Genomic DNA, 16,615 nt, shown 5'->3' with positions numbered 1-16,615 from the left:
TCATGTGTGGTAAGAAGCTTGCTTCCCAACCAAATGGTTCCGGGTTCAGTCCCACTGCGTTGTACTTTGGGCGATACTATACCCTGGACCGACAAAAATTTTGAATAGATAAACGGAAAGATAAATAAGTAAACAGAAACTGAAAAGAAGCCCGTCTTATATTTATATATTTGTGTGGGTCTTATATATATATATATATATATATATATATACACACACACACACACACAAATATATATATCTCCATGTACATACACATATTAAACACAATGTGTCTAATAGATTGAATCAAGGAATTCAATGAAATATGTATTGATATATGTATGCGTGCGTGTGTGTATTGATATAAGCTTTAACGCACACACACGCACGTCAACACCAGCAAACAAGCAATTACATTTACAAATAGGCATATATGATGATCGATAGGTAATCTATCAACAGCAAACGCACATACACGAATATACAAACACACACACACACATGAGACTTCCTCTTTCTGACAATATCAAACCTAATCAAACCGCAAAACTACCAAACCAACTGCGCGAACCATCCGACTCCGTTCTATTTTACAATCAAAACATTGTATAATTTACGTGCGTGCGTGGATGTTGATAGCGCCGAGCAGATTATGTCAGCTGTGTTTAGTAGTAGTAGTAGTAGGAATAGTAGTAGTAGTAGTAGTAGTAGTAGTAGTCAATAGCGTAGCGGCGACGGCGAGAGTAAACTTATTACCTTCCGCTCTCCTCTTCATCACCGCCATCCCCATCACTACTAAACAACAACAAAAATCCACCACCGCTGCCACTTTCATCGCCACTCCCACCACCACCACCATCAACAACAACAACAACAAGATGATGATGATGATGAAGAGAACGATGGCTCTCTTACAGTTGTTACAACATGCTGCTACCGGCTCGTCGGGTGATACGAGCTAGCAAGCAAGAAAGACATTCAACGGATTTACTTTTATTTACTACAACAGATATATCCACCATAGTATTTTAAAGTCTTATATTTTCTTCTTCTCAAGAAATTGTTATTATTAGTATTATTAATATTCTTTCTGGTGTGAACTTTTGTTACGAGGAGTTTAGCTGAGGAGGACAATGTAAATGTAATGGAAAGTTCAAAGTGAGATTATGGAATTCGGTATGGATCGTAATGCCCAAAGCCGTTGCTTATTTAGGTAAGTTTTAAGTTCTACGTAAAACACTGGTAAAAATAATACTGGGGATGAGGATCGGATGATGAGGTGTGACAGGTGAGATAAGGGTGGTTGAGTGTTTGAATGGGTGAACGATGATGGGGTATGAGGAAACGAAGAAAGGGAAAGACCTTCACATGCTCTCACACAGACATATACACATAAACAGCTCTTAGAAACACCACACACACACATATATATATGCACACACACGCTCAGTTTAATATGCACATATATATGCATTCATATATATATATATATATATATATATATATATATATATATATATATATATGCATATATGTGTGCATATTAAACTGTTTGGCGGAGGTAAAGAATACGCACACTACACGTTTTCGGCGTAACCCTAACCACCGTGTGTGTCTTCTTTACCTTTGTATATATATATATATATATGCATACTAAAGCATCTATATCTATCTATCCAAAGATATATATGCGCGCACACATACATATATACATGCACACATATACGTATACACACACTCACACACGTGTTTAGATTTTGCTGAATTTGTGTGCTAAGGGGTATTCTCTTCATCAGCTGTCGACAGGAGACCACAACGATTCGCCACCTTGCGTATGAGTATGTTCAACGAAGTGCTAACATTGTCATAACGGATGCGCACACATACGCTCACACACATGCTAAATCGCAACATATATACGCAACCTACGCTATCAGGTACCAACATACACACATACATTTCATTTCAAAATGCTAAATTGTGCATACACGCAATATACACCCACATCCTAACTTTCGAATAAACATTAATACATTTAAATACACCAATACACACACACTCATGCAAACACATATTTACTAAGTAGTTCGTGAAATACTTATATATATACACGCACACACACACACACATATTCAGAGATTGCGAGAGGGAAAGTGTATTAGGCTTACACACACACACATTCAGATAAGAAAAATATTTACATTAGTAAATAAATATTGCATGCAGATACACATGAGTATGTATGCACACGAATACATACATATAAACAGCAACATTATATATATATATATACCCGTATTAGTATATCACATACCCTACTAACACATATTCATGAACACAGTAAATCGTGAAGATACTTTAAACGCGATTACACACACATGCACCCGAGCCAATGAAAGCTCTTCTACCTGGTCGCTCATCCTGCTAGTAATAGTAGTTCAATCTCCCTTAAATCATGCGTTAACGTCTTATAAAACGACACGCTTGATGTGGTCCTGGGATATATATGCATACGCAGACACGTTGTTATACTTCTAAATTATAAATCTATAAATATGCACACCCGTATGTCTCTCTCCCTGTATGTGTGTGATGTAAATATACAGATAGATAGATAGATAGATAGATAGATAGATAGATAGATAGATGTACACACACACACACACATGTACATACGTGTACAAGCAAAATATCAGCGTGCATATACCCAATTGCACATCCCCACTTACACAGCGCGCATGTAGACATGCTAAACCTTTTCTGCAGTCATTCATATTGTACTGTGTGAATGCAGGAACATATACATACATTCACACATTAACACGAGGGTATGAATATACAGGAATGAAAGTGCAACACCGAGCTATAATGTTTATATATATAAACATTATAGCATACACACAAACATGCATAGATAACTTACGGGTGGGCATACTCACACACGCACCCACACTAACCGATGATCCGCTAGCAGATACCAATGTACACACACTGACACATTTTACCTGGTCTAATTGAAAGAATTGGGAGGTATTCACAGAGACACATGGTCTTGATTATGTATGTATTTACATTATATATATATGTGTGCGTGTGTGTAATATAAACACACACACATAACCAAAAATTATAGAGAAAGTACATCCATCGCTTTAATAATCACAATGTATGAATCTGTGATTTGATTATTCTGTTTTGTTCTTTATTCTATTTAAATAAAATGTTCCCGAGACTAACTTGATTCCATCTAAATTTCGATTTCAAATCGACTTGCTTTTCAGCCTTCTTTTTTTGAAATTTTTTTATCATCCTTACTCGGGCGTCTAAAACAAACATATAAATAAAGAGATTGACGTCTTCTAAGATATTAGTCTGTCCTAATTTCGTAGCGTGAATCGGATAAGCGATAAATCGCTCCGTATCTCCGGTATAAGGGTTCTAGTTTATCGCGAATTACTACTGACAGCTTAAATAAACTGATGCAAAGTAGTATGAAGCGTGCTTCGAACTCATGACTCATGAGCAGGTGGTCCATTGACTACTATTTGCACTCGATCGTTTTTCGCTTCTATATTTCCCGATTAGGATTCATATATTTCTCTTCATATTCAATATTGTGGAGGCTTTCACATCTTTTTTAGTATATATATATATATAAATATATATACAACTTGTTCCAATGTTTTGTCTACATGATTATGGTACACCGTTTTAGGGACTAAAATGCACACGTACTGACACACATTAACAGTTTAAACATACTTTCATAATACAATACGCTGAATGTTTTGAACGAATGAATATATTGATTTCTGGAGACAAAGATGCATGTTTTGTTTAATAGACAAGATACAAGCACACGTTCGCACGTTACCAAGAACCCATACACAATTGCACATATACTTAGACATATATGTATGGGTTGGTATTTAGATTTTGCCACACGTGTTACTGCAAGTAGACAGGCAATATATAAACACACATCCGTACACGCACACACTGAGTTTCATAAATACAGTAAACACACATGCACTTAAATAGACTAACAGAGAAAACATATCCACTCTGAGACCGAAGCAACTAAGGAGCCTGGTCGCTCTAGCTGTTAGAAATAGCAACCAAATCTTCTCCGAATTACACCCATCCCATCGTCTAAAATAAGTAAACAATGCATTAATTAATGTCTTACTTAGACCGAAAAACATGGGATGGTTTTGTCTGGAATACCTCTGATCGTAAATCTGCTCGATCAGGGTTCACACATGTTTAAACAACATCAATAACATATTCACGCTCTAATAGAAATGTCTATACACCCTATGCCCGCATCTCAATTTTATACTTGTATACGAGCGTGCACGAACATTCATGTTAACACACACACACACAGGGAATCACACCACTGCACATATATACAGTGCCGTCTTAAGGCATAGTCACACTGGGGAGTTGTTGAGGGTCGCTACGGATGTAGGGGCTCATGCTTAAAGTAGGTATACTGAGGTTTATTCCCTATAAATTTTGTAGGGTCTCCAAGTATATTACTTTGCCTAAGAGTTCAGAAAAATTTTAAGACGGTTCTGTATATATGCGTAACGCAGCATTTCTTAATCACATAAAAGTATATGTTTTAGTGTAAAGACTCCTTTTTCAGTTTACGAATTGAGAGAAAGAAAAGTTGCTCCATGTATGCTTTTTCCCCAATATAAACAGCTGAAACTGTCTTTGACTGAGTATCGAAACCTGATCACCAACTTAGCTCACTAATTGACTGAAATTCACTGTTTCATAAACACATGTATACAGTTTCATAAATATACTACCATTCATACATTTTTGTAAACATACGCTTTCATTAACATTGGCAAAGTCACACACGTATACACTTTATAAAAATTACATAGACCAGTTTCATAAACATATCCTCATTAAAACACTGTTCCTTAAAATAAAAACTAAGTGTATGGACCTTCGTCATTTTCGGCGATAAGTATTCCAGTTATTCAGTTGAGTGAACAATCTGCTTATTACCTTTGAGTGTGAGTGGCTGAATATTCTGGACACGTGCATACTCTTAACGTAAATGTCGGGCATACTTAGCGTGAGACTATGTAACAAGGTTGGGTCTCCGGTCTCGTCCGACGAGTTTCCTACAATTGGGCATTGTTATAGTCTGCAGTCTCATCCGACGAGTTCCCCACAATTTTTGTCTATCCAGTTTCCTTCACAAGGCTTGGGTCAAGGTAAAGCTATGGTAAAATTACTTGCCCAGCATGTCATGGGATCAAACCCGGGGTATTATGTTTGCACGGTAAACTCTATAGAACTACATTATCTTGCCGATATTATATTTTTCCCATAAACTAAGACACATTCAAGTGCGTGTACACATATTCTTTCATAATACATACATATATTTACACACACTACTTAATAAATTTAGTTTCATAAAAAATACTAAGGCGGTGCCTTCGCATGGCCACAGTCCAATGACTAAAACAACATACATATTAACAGATTCATTGAGATATTCACATACACACTAGTTTATAAATATTCACACACTCAGTCACTCATAAACCCTCTTTTATAATAATACACACGTTATATTTTAGTGATGAGGAACGAAAAATAGATGCTGTGACATTTATGGCTAACTCATACATTTACAGAATTTGATGTACCGGGAAATGAAACACTTGCTCTGTGGTGTGGCTTTCATCTTTCGAATATAAGAACACACCATAATAAATGTTAAGAAGGATTTATGCAATTTTTACATTACATTTCCATTTTGTTGTATTATTCGTACTATTATAGTATGTCGTCTGTGACTTGTCGACGTCCTGTAGAAGTACGACTTCTAAGTAAAAAAAAAAAAAAAACGTTGACTGGAAAAAGTGCACTGAAAATTGATAGTGACGCCACTAATATTTAACTAACGAGGAGGCGAGCTGGCAGAATCGTTAAGCGCGCCGGGCGAAATGCTCAGTGGCATTTCATCCGTCTTTTTGAGTTGAAATGCCGCCGAGGTCGACTTTTGTGGTCGATAAAATAAGTACCAGTACTGGGGTCGTTGTAATCTACTTACCCCGTCCGCCGAAACCGCTGACCCTGTGCCAAAATTTAAAACCAGCATTTAATCAACGATTGAATTCCTACACAGTTGCTCAATCATCTAACACAATGCCCTGCTCATGTTCTAAATCTCGCAACGGGTTTTCTTTTTTTTTTTGAATGTGCTTTAAAGAATTTTATTTCTAAGAAAATAGCGACCCAATTGATATTTGACCTTAGAGAGCTAACGCCACCAAGAAAAAGCGCCATCATCCAGGTTAAGAACCACATGTCAAACATGTACAGAACCTTGAATATACATACACGAACATGTATTCGTAGTTAGAAATACATAGATATAGACATGTATTTATATGTAAAAAAAAAAAAGAAGATTTGTAAGACATTCTAAAAATTCTCTATCTGAGATTCTAATGCGACTAGATGCAACACTTGGGTGAATGCATCGACAGTTCATCCAACACAACCACAAATTAACAAACACCGGGAACTGTCTTATCTCCAAAGTCTTGTCGATTTGTTAGCGACCGGCTTGTATTCACTCAAGAACTTAAGTAAAACATACATACATATCCCTCATCATACTCTGTTCTAGAAAAATAATCGTGACACTAGATACATTATCCTTTCTACTATAAGCACAAGATCTGAAATTTTGGGGAAGAGGTTTATCGATTACATTGAGTCAGTACTGAACTGGTAATTATCTCATCGACCTCGTCAGAGTTTGAAATCAGAGCGTAAAGACCGACGAAATGCCGCTAACGATTCTGCCAGCTCGCTGCCTTAACAAATTAGATTCATAATAAAGTCCTAACTGCACTGTTGTGAAAAGGGGACAGGATGGTGGCGAACGATAACACTTTGATCATACCTGTTTTCCTCCGTCAGGTAGACATTATCAAAGCTAACCTTACGAGAACAGCAACAGCTAACGATTGGTTTTATTTTTACATGGCTCAAAAGAAATGGAAGCGGATATGGTGTGTGTGTGTGTGTGAGTGCGTGCGCGTGCTGAGAGGAGGGATACAATCTAATGCTGCCATGTTCATGCTTTCACCAAAGATCTGAACAGAATAACTGGAGCTGAACTTGTGTGAATCGTGACTTGAAAGCGAGATGTTGTGCTGTCTCGCCTGGAGTTTAACTCGTGCTTTATTATCAAACCATTTTGTAGCTTATCATCCTCTTTCACCGAATATTTTACACACACACACACACACACAAATCATCTACATACAACAGATGCTAATTTTTCGCAGTGGTTTATTATCCATACTTTCAAATACTATCCCATACAGCATGTTCCTCCTTTTTAGCCATTTGCGTGACTATTGCCCCAGCTATATTAAATTTTTATAGAAATTTATTGAAGGTGAAGATTTATATTGTGAAATTATTTTGGATCTTAACGCATCATCACTCGTCTTTCTGCACGCTGAATAACATAATGTCCTGTTCATGTTATGATCTCGATAACATGTTTTTCATTTCTTTTTCTATTTATTAACGCGTTTAAAATACAAGTATTATACTTGTTTTGATTATATTTCTAAAAAACAATAGCGACTCTTTGATTTTTGGCCCTAAGAAGCTAACGTCTTCGAGAGGCGCTATAATCCAGGTTAAGAACCACACATCCACACGGACAGAACTTTGAACGTATATTTTCCGCTGGTATGTACTTATATTACATGTAGAAGGCGCATGGCTCAGTAGTGTAGAGCTTCGAGCTCACAATCATGAGGCAGTGAGTTCGATTGCCGGACCGGGCTGTGCTGTGTTCTTGAGCAAGACACTTTATTTCACGTTGTTCCAATTCACTCGGCTGTAGAAATGAGTCACGATGTCACTGGTGCCAAGCTGTTTCGGCCTTTACCTTTCCCTTAGAGAACATCGGTAGCGTAGAGAGGGGAGGTTGGTATTCGTGGGCGACTACTGGTCCTCCATAAACAGCTTTGCCCAGACTTGTGTCTCGGAGGGGTTCTTTATTGCGTCTAAAACATAATGCATACACACACACACACACACACACACATGTATGTATGCATGCCTGTATATATGTAATATAGGTATTTGTATACACTGATATATGCCGCACTCACTCACTATTACACACTCAGGCAAATTACTCGTTTTGTACCTCAGAAACTATATCGTTTAAATTATCCTGATGTATATTTAAATGTAAATACAGTAAATTTATGAAAAGATACCTTTTATATATTGGAAGGGTCGTTGTACCAGTAATATACACACTGGTTCTATTTCACTGCTTTCTTTGTCAATTGGTTAGCTATTTGACGAGTTAATTAATCAATTGTTTGATTAATCATTCATTTTATCAATAAATTAGCTATGTTTGTCAAAGTCCACATGAGTGATTTATTGACTAACTGAATCAACAATCTATTAACTGGTCAAACAATCGAATAGTTAATTGGTTTAGATAATTAACCAATTGATGAATAATAAAGAAAGGAAATAGAACCAGTACGTGTGTTTATTATTGACATAATGACCCTCCTGAGATGGAAAAAAATGTTTCTACACACTAATTTTCATCAAAAATATTTCAAATCAAATACGAAAAGCTAGCTTCCGGAAAAAAAGAAGAAAAAAACGCTTTTATACTTGAGATGTATTCCTGCACGTTAGGACAAGCATTGATTTGTTGGAACTGGCACACTGAAATCCATTTCGTTGGGTTCCTTTTATGGTAAATTCTACCATCTGAACCACTTAAATATATTCGTGAAGCTTTTGAACATGAAAAGAACAAAAAAAAATGTGATATTGGTGTCAAGAATTGCCTTATTTCTAATCAAATTTGCAGGTTAAATAGAGTTGATAAAATTTACCTCAGTACTTTACTGGTACTTTATTTTATCGAACTCTATAAGGATGCAAAGCAAAGTTGAACTTGGCATGATTAATTCTGCCTTTCACTCCACCCGAGTTGATAAAATAAAGTATCAGTCAAGGCCAGTTTATATTCAACAATATAACTTCTTCAACATGCACTGCTTTGTGCCAATGTTCCAATATTAATGTTTGTAACATATGTGACAACTACAACGATTTGTAAGCACACATCAAACAGCTGAATCGAATTGCAGAATACGCTCCATGTTCACCACCATATTCTCTTTTGATTTCATTGGAAATATAATAAAGGATTCTTTCCTTGTTTTCCTTTACTTGAAGTCGAAGTAATTTGAGTTTTTTTGGGGTTTTTTCTGCATATGTGGATCGTCCTTTTTGCTGCATTATCTGATGGAGATATTTGTTTAGAAATTAAGGTGTTAAATACGAGTTGGCCAGTCCTTGATGATTCCAGATTTACTCTATCTGCATTCCCCCTCACCTTTTTTTATTTTTAAACAAATTATTTTCCGACTGTAAAACAAAACCCGAAAATTACTGATGTTAAATCGCATATGGTTTATCTAGATCCAGTATAATTGATTTTTGGATGGGAGGGGCTCTAGAGTAGAGATCGATCGACTTCTTTTGGGAAGTTGGACGTATTGGAAATGTTTTTATGTCTTCGAAACTGCGATCATATGAGGCTATATAGAAACAGCTTAATTTCTTTATTTTATTATATTTCAAAACGTCAGCTGTTGAAATAAAGGAATTGCTGCACTTTTAATGACTTTAAAATGGATATTTAACGGCATTCGATGAAGAGTCAAAGAATTTTTACTTAGGTTGGATAGATAAGAGAGATTGTGGCTTCGGGATAAATGTGGTACAGCCAGTTTACCTTTTTGTCCTCAACGAACGAGTAAATATTTTTCTGTCCTTTCTTCTTGTCTTAAAATAAATTATTCACGTGAACTATATTGCGACGGTTTATGAAGCGCTCTCAGTTTCTATTGTTCCATTTATTTAGAAAAGTGAAAACATTTGCTGCTTTAAAAAATTGCTCCAGGGGAAACGTACATTATTTTATTATGTGAAGGAATCTCTCTCTCTATATATATATATAACATTGATTTATTTGAGACTACTGCAAAAATTAAACTTGTGCTCTATATTTCAATGCTGAATTTTATTGTTCACAAACCAAAGATAAATAAAGAAACAAAGAATTGTTGTATCCAATATATATTCAATGAAATGAGCAGACCAGATTCGGTCTGCAATCTGCCGTTTGCCGATCTTTGTCTTGAGTAGTAGTTTTCAACCGAGGTTCATATAAATTTTGGGGATCCACGTTAACAAAATAGTAAGTTGGGAATCCACAGTAGTATTTTAAAGGTTCGTGAAAAATTTTGATTTAAATGTATTTATTACAAGAAACAGTAGGATTTCTTTCTCTAACGTTTTATACACAGTTCAAGTGAATGTGTGAAAAACAAAATAAGAATTTTGAAAGAAGTATCTGTAAAACCAGTTTTTAAACATCGAATTGAATAAAATAGTAATGAAAGGGGCCTATAGGTAAAAAAAATAGTTGATAACCACTGTCTAGAAGAAAGTTCCATGATATTTGAGGTCAGTGTGGTAAATGTTCTTGAACAATCTCGAGTCTTCAAATACTAGAAATACATGCACAAGGAAATTCCAAAAGATTAATGTTATTCTTTTCTACTCTAGGCACAATGCCCGAAATTTTTGGGGAGGGAGTCAATCGATTAGATCGACTCAGTACGCAACTGGTACTTAATTTATCTACCTGGAAAGGATGAAAGGCAAAGTCGACCTCGGCGGAATTTGAACTCAGAACACAAAGACAGATGAAATACAGCTAAGCATTCCGGCCGGCGTGCTAACGTTTCTGCTAGCTCGACGCCTTAAAAGATTAATGTTATTGGGATGCGAAGGTGCATGGCTCAGTGGTTAGAGCATCAAGCTCACAATCATGCGGTAGTGAGTTCGATTCCTGGCCCGTGTTGTGTATTGAGCAAAACACTTTGTTTCACGTTCTTCCAGTTCACTCACTTGTAGAAATGAGTTGCGATGTCACTGGTGCCAAAGTTTATTGGCCTTTGCCTTTCCCTTGGATAACATCGGTGGCATGGAGAAGGGGGCATGCTGGTATGCGTAGAAGACTGCCGGTCTTCCATAAACAACCTTGCCCGGGTTGTGCTTTGGAGGGGAGCTTTCTAGGTGCAATCGCATGGTCATTCATGACCGAAGGAGATCTTTACCCTTTTAATGTTCTTGAGAGCAAAACAAAAAAAAAAACTTAATATTTACGGCGAGCGTAAGTGAAGTTAGCACAAGACGAGCCAACTCTGACGAGGAGTCGCGATAAAACAGGCAGAGTGAAGAGTTAGTATGTTTGTGAAGAGTAGCATTACAATGAGTGGAGGCGGTTCGCTCCGAGTGATGCTTTTATTGAAGTGGTACTTTTGGGTCTGCTATATAATACTATAGTATTTAGTGGAGGCTTAGTGTGTTGGGGGGAGCGGAAAGCTTAAGGGTTTCCCCTGGCAACACGCTCTTTAGCTACACCACTGTCTGTGAGTCAGAGACTGGAGTGTAGTGTCGAGCGACCCTTTTTCTGGATATAGTCTAGGGTGTTCGTGTGTACTACAGCAGCATCATTGTTCCAGATGTGGAAGCAGTATTTCACAGTGGGTTTCACTTGATCCAATCAGATAATCTGAAAGGAAATGAAGTGTTTCTTAATCATAAAGTAGTTGGGGGTGCAGTGTTTGTTAATGTTGTGGCTATGAGATCGCCAAGAGAGATCATTTGTGGTTGTGAGATTTTGAATGTAGCAAATATTAAGGTTTTTGTTACATGTTCGAGACTAGAAGGGGTGAGGTGTAAAAGTTGTATTGGAAAATTTTTCTAGGTTTCTCTTTACAGAGGAAGTTCTAACTACTCGAATATTTAAACCTGAAACATTTCGGGCCATAATCAATTACCTGTTTTTAGCTTTGACAGATTTTTCAGAAAGTGACTTATGTTTCACCACACATCAGAAGGGTCAAGAATTCTTTATGTTATTGTTTCAGGAAGACCTGGGAAATCCGCTTCTGAAATATAAGTTGAACATTAATTTTTGATGTCTTTAGGTAATAGATTTAATCTGTTTACCGTTTTAACATCACCACTTCGCCTTTCTGTGCTTTGGTGTTGTCCACTCACTGGCAAGCATCCGAGACAAGTTTCCTATCTTCCTCCTGTCCTCTCATTAGTTCGAGAGGCCCTGAAAAATATCATGGACGTTGCCCATTCTCCCCTGAGTAAGACATTGTAAAAACAAAAAAAAAGAAACAGAAAATATATTGTGTGGTTCTGTTTCACAAATCATAATTGACACCCACATAGTATCGTGTTTCCTGAAAGTAGAAAATCGCTTTCCAGATTTAGTTTGGCTCGTACAGTTCAAATTACAGTTATTTTCAAAGCTTAAAAGCACATTTTTAAAAATAAATAAGAAAGAAAGAAGCAGCAGATCGAACAGTTTTGCTCTAATGAATACTGAACATTAACTTCTGAAGAAAATAAATATTACCAGTATTATTAACAGCTTTGCATTTGCCAAATATCGAAAATATGATTTTACTACGCCGTCAAGTTTGAATTAATATTTCAATAATAATGTTTTCATGTTACTTATATATATATAACCTAGAGGAGTCGTCTATTATTTCTAGTACATATCGAATGCACAAAATTATACTCTTTAATATTCTGTTAGTATTATGATTTGAAGAATTTACATTTTCTGGCAGCTCATGAAATAAATGCAACTAAATAAAGACTTGTAAAATAAATGCTACGGATGTCATATTAGCTTGATTCGTCTCTGTGTGTGTGTACGTGTATACATGTACAACACCAATTTTCCGGTAACTGATGGTCCGGTACTGTCTTTAACCTGGATGAATTTCGAAGGGGAACATGAAATACTCGGGAGTGCTAGTCTAGATCACTGCGCGATCACAGTTAGTGTTGCATGCACCGTGTGTTCTCGTGTATTATTTCCATTGCATTTGTTAGTGGAGATCTTAAAATTTTGAGAACTCCTCTGCTTGTTTAACTTGAAGTTACTCCTAGCTATGTTATTTCTAACGTAAACAAGTCCCTATTAATCACAGATAAAGTAGAACTGTTGAGAAAAAATATGGACCGTGGTGTTTTAGTACGTAATCTGTGTCGGCATTGGTTCATCAACTGCTTAGAAACAAAAGGACAGAATATTAAAGTTTTATGCAAACATTTATTCGAAAAATGGAAATGATTGTTAGAAAAATTATGAAAGATCATAAGAGTATTGATTACGAGCAAGTGATAATGGAATTGTTTAACAGTGTCAGTGATGGAGTAGACTTGTCAGGTAACGTGATAATGGAACGAGTTAAGTTGTTTCATAAAGAACTCAAATTAGAACATGAGTGTGTCTATAGTGAAAAGTAGCTTCAAAGATTCAAGAAGCATCATGAATTTTCCATGTATAAAGTGTGCAGAGAAAAGCAGTCTGCAGATCATGAAGCAGCTACAAAATATGTTGAAGAATTTACGAAACTCGTAGTTGACAGAGACCTCAATCCTGAGCAGGTGTATAATGCAAATGAAATTGCATTATATTGGTGGGACACACTTAGGAAACATAAACAAAATATGAAGAAGAGCCTGCAGGAGTCACAAAATCTAAGGACAGGGTCATCGGCTTAGAGTACTCAAATCTACAAATATAAACTGGAGTAGTAGGAAAATGTAAATTCCCCAGGGCCTTAAAAGGTGTGTAAAAGGTTGATAGTAACATTGAGACTTTAGTCTCACTCTATCACCTTTCAACAAAAATATATATTAGGAACAGAGGCAGGCGTGAATAGTTAATAGAATAAGTTTTATTTTGGTGATGCTTAGCTTTACAAAACCTATATAATTCAGCCTGGTCGCCGCTGGTTAACTTGTAATCGGCATCTGGATATTAAGAGCTTCGTTGAGGCATGCCAAAGGAACAAGTAGTTGTCACATCGTAAGCATCGCGCTAGAGGCTTAGAAAGCGCGCGAAGCACTTTAAGCACTGGTTTTACTACGCATGCGCACTCGAGGGGCTTCCGGGAAGGCAAGTCCCTTGCGCATGCGTCGATTGTACTTCCTTAATGGCGGCCATAATTTCACGCCACTACAGGTGTTAGTAACTGAGCAAATAAAGAGAGATGGCTTGCAACTGATATTAGGCTAGAATAATTTGAAAAAAAAAAAACTTTGTACCAGAAGCCAGAGCACTGCACTTCTTATGCCTACCAACAGACTACAAATCTCTTATTTTGGACAATGCGTAAGAAAAATATTTGCGCACAGTATTTACCATCCAGCTGTGTACATCCAAGATCAAGACCAAGAAATACTGCGCTCACTAAAGAATTATAACGAAGATGTTTTTAACTCAGGACCACCGCTTATAACGAAGTGGTGAGTGAATGTGGATATATTAAAACTTGACGTTCTGAGTTCAAATTCTGCCGAGGTCGAATTTGCCTTTCATCCTTTCAGGGCAGTCGATAAATTAAGTAGCAGTTGCGTACTTGGGTCGTTTTACGAGTATTTAAGCCTAGACGAGTTAAAACGATCTCACATAATGACAGTGTGAATCACGTACATCGTTATTGTAAAATTTGTATTTCGGACTGAGGATGGTCGGTCGTCTTTTTTGCGAAAGGTTAGTGAAAATTGTGTAAAATTGTAAAAATTGCTAAAATTGTGTTCTATTTTGTTGATTGTATTTTTGAACATCCAGATTGCTGGTATTCTTGCACTGTTCCACTTTTGTAGAGGGCTGCGTAGATATGTCCAATACTGATAGCATGAGCTCGTTTGAGTATTCTTACTCAGAAGTGGAACTCCTTAGAGCCCTTGATAATATGGATAAGATGGACTTTGCAAAGGCTGCTAAAAGCAGCCAGAAAATATCGACTTGAAACAAGTTGAAAGATTCAATGATTTGTTCAAAAGAGATGGAAGTAATGTAAACGTGCTCCCTCCCCGGGATGTAATGTTGAGTCAGAAGGAAAAATTGATTATATTTCGAATTCTTTCGGCAGAGAGCCAAAAAGTAGAAAATTTGTCTCAAAGCCAAATTGAAATGGCATTAAAGCTCATATGGAGCGATATAGTACACATTAACAGAGGCAAGAAGCACGGCACGGTGGAGATGCGGTTCAGAGATGCAGCATTCGCCAGGCTGCACTCTGTAAACCCACTAAAATCGAAAGATGTAGTGCTCCTACCCATCTACATGGGAAGGCGAATTTCCAGGGTGAAGGACGTACCACCAGAAATAAATACAGCCTGGCTGGTGGACGCAATCTTGTTGGGCTTGGAGGAGGAAGTGGTGGTCCTCCAAGCCACATGCACGGACCATAGGAACTGGTCGGGGCAAGAGATTGAGTTATTATTGATTCAGCCACCCCAGAAGTCCTTGAAAAAGTTATAGAAACTATAACTGTAGAAGATATAGTGTTGAGGGTGAAAGTAGAGGGCAGAATCTCCAGGTGTTACCAATGTGGCCAAAAGGACCACATTAGGGTTGACTGCCCTTCACCACCTTCTGACAAAAAGGAAACCGCACCTCCGCTTCCACCAGAAATTATCACAGAGGAACAAGAAGAATGGAAAAAAGTTGAAAAAAAGGAAGACACAAACTGGCAGCGATGAGTCCCACCCAAGCCAACTTTGTCACTCCCTTCCCCTGCAACCATAGATCTCCCCTTACCCCGGCCAACCTGGAAAAAAACACAGTCACAGGTGTCCCAAAACTCCCAATCCCCTCCCAATAAAATTAAAAACGATGACAAGGAACCAAAGTATTAATCTTCTATGATCTAATGGACAAACAATTGGTAACTGAAATAAAGACGTTGGGAAGCATGAGAATGATAAATGCTTGGCACAAAATCTCTTCGCATTTGCGAGGCACTATCATAGACATTACAGATAAAAGGAAACTAGAAAAGTACGAGAAAGTGAAATACTGCGAAATTAAAATAGAAAAAAATTACCACACATGATAAGTGCAGAAAATTTATATTCAAAATTTAACATCAATATCGCAGACTTTCTTTAAAAGTAATCAAAAGTGAAATTATGGCGCCCGGATGTGGGACCGAGCGTCATCATTACATCTTTCATTTATTCATTGCATTCTATCACCCGTTTTTACTTACCCACATATTTATATTGTTTGGTATTGTTCCCTCTATGTTTAGCCCCTTTGTAGGTAATAAAGAAATCACATAATGACAGTGTAAATCACTTCTGCTACAGAATTAATATCGCTCACTTTCCATGAAATGTATGTTAGATGTGGTGAGTGCTGACGAGTCTGTATCAACATTTATTAAAGAATATGACAAGGAAAATATTCTTTGATTCATTGCTAAAGAATGGGCAAAAGTGGAAGTATTAACACTGAAGAAAAGCTGGCATAAGTTGTGGCCTGGTTTTGTTTGATAATTCACCAGAATAAAAAGTCGACTGATTTTTAGGATTTCGAGTATCAAAGAAAACTGTTGTTCATGTGTTGCTTGTCTATAAATAATGTCACAAGATCTGTTGCTACGAAATTAGTAAGTTGTCTTAG

At 37.0% G+C, this 16,615-nt stretch overlaps 1 protein-coding gene across 3 annotated transcripts in view; it reads left to right on the top strand.

Annotated features, from left to right (window-relative positions):
- The window catches only part of LOC106874363 (uncharacterized), a 607,119-nt gene that overhangs the window by 99,109 nt on the left and 491,395 nt on the right, over positions 1-16,615 (top strand). Inside the window, exon 1 of one of the 3 annotated variants that reach the window (XM_014922074.2) lies at positions 724-1,195. The exons of 1 other annotated variant lie outside the window; for it this stretch is intronic. The gene's annotated coding sequence lies outside the window, so the exon portion shown is untranslated. Of the gene's footprint in view, positions 1-723; positions 1,196-12,781; positions 14,696-16,615 lie in introns of those variants that run through there. One more of the 3 variants, XM_052968736.1, reaches the window with a different exon arrangement.

Source organism: Octopus bimaculoides, chromosome 1 (genome assembly GCF_001194135.2).
Source record: "Octopus bimaculoides isolate UCB-OBI-ISO-001 chromosome 1, ASM119413v2, whole genome shotgun sequence".
Lineage (NCBI taxonomy): Eukaryota > Metazoa > Mollusca > Cephalopoda > Octopoda > Octopodidae > Octopus > Octopus bimaculoides.
This window is presented reverse-complemented; position numbering and strand designations above follow the sequence as displayed.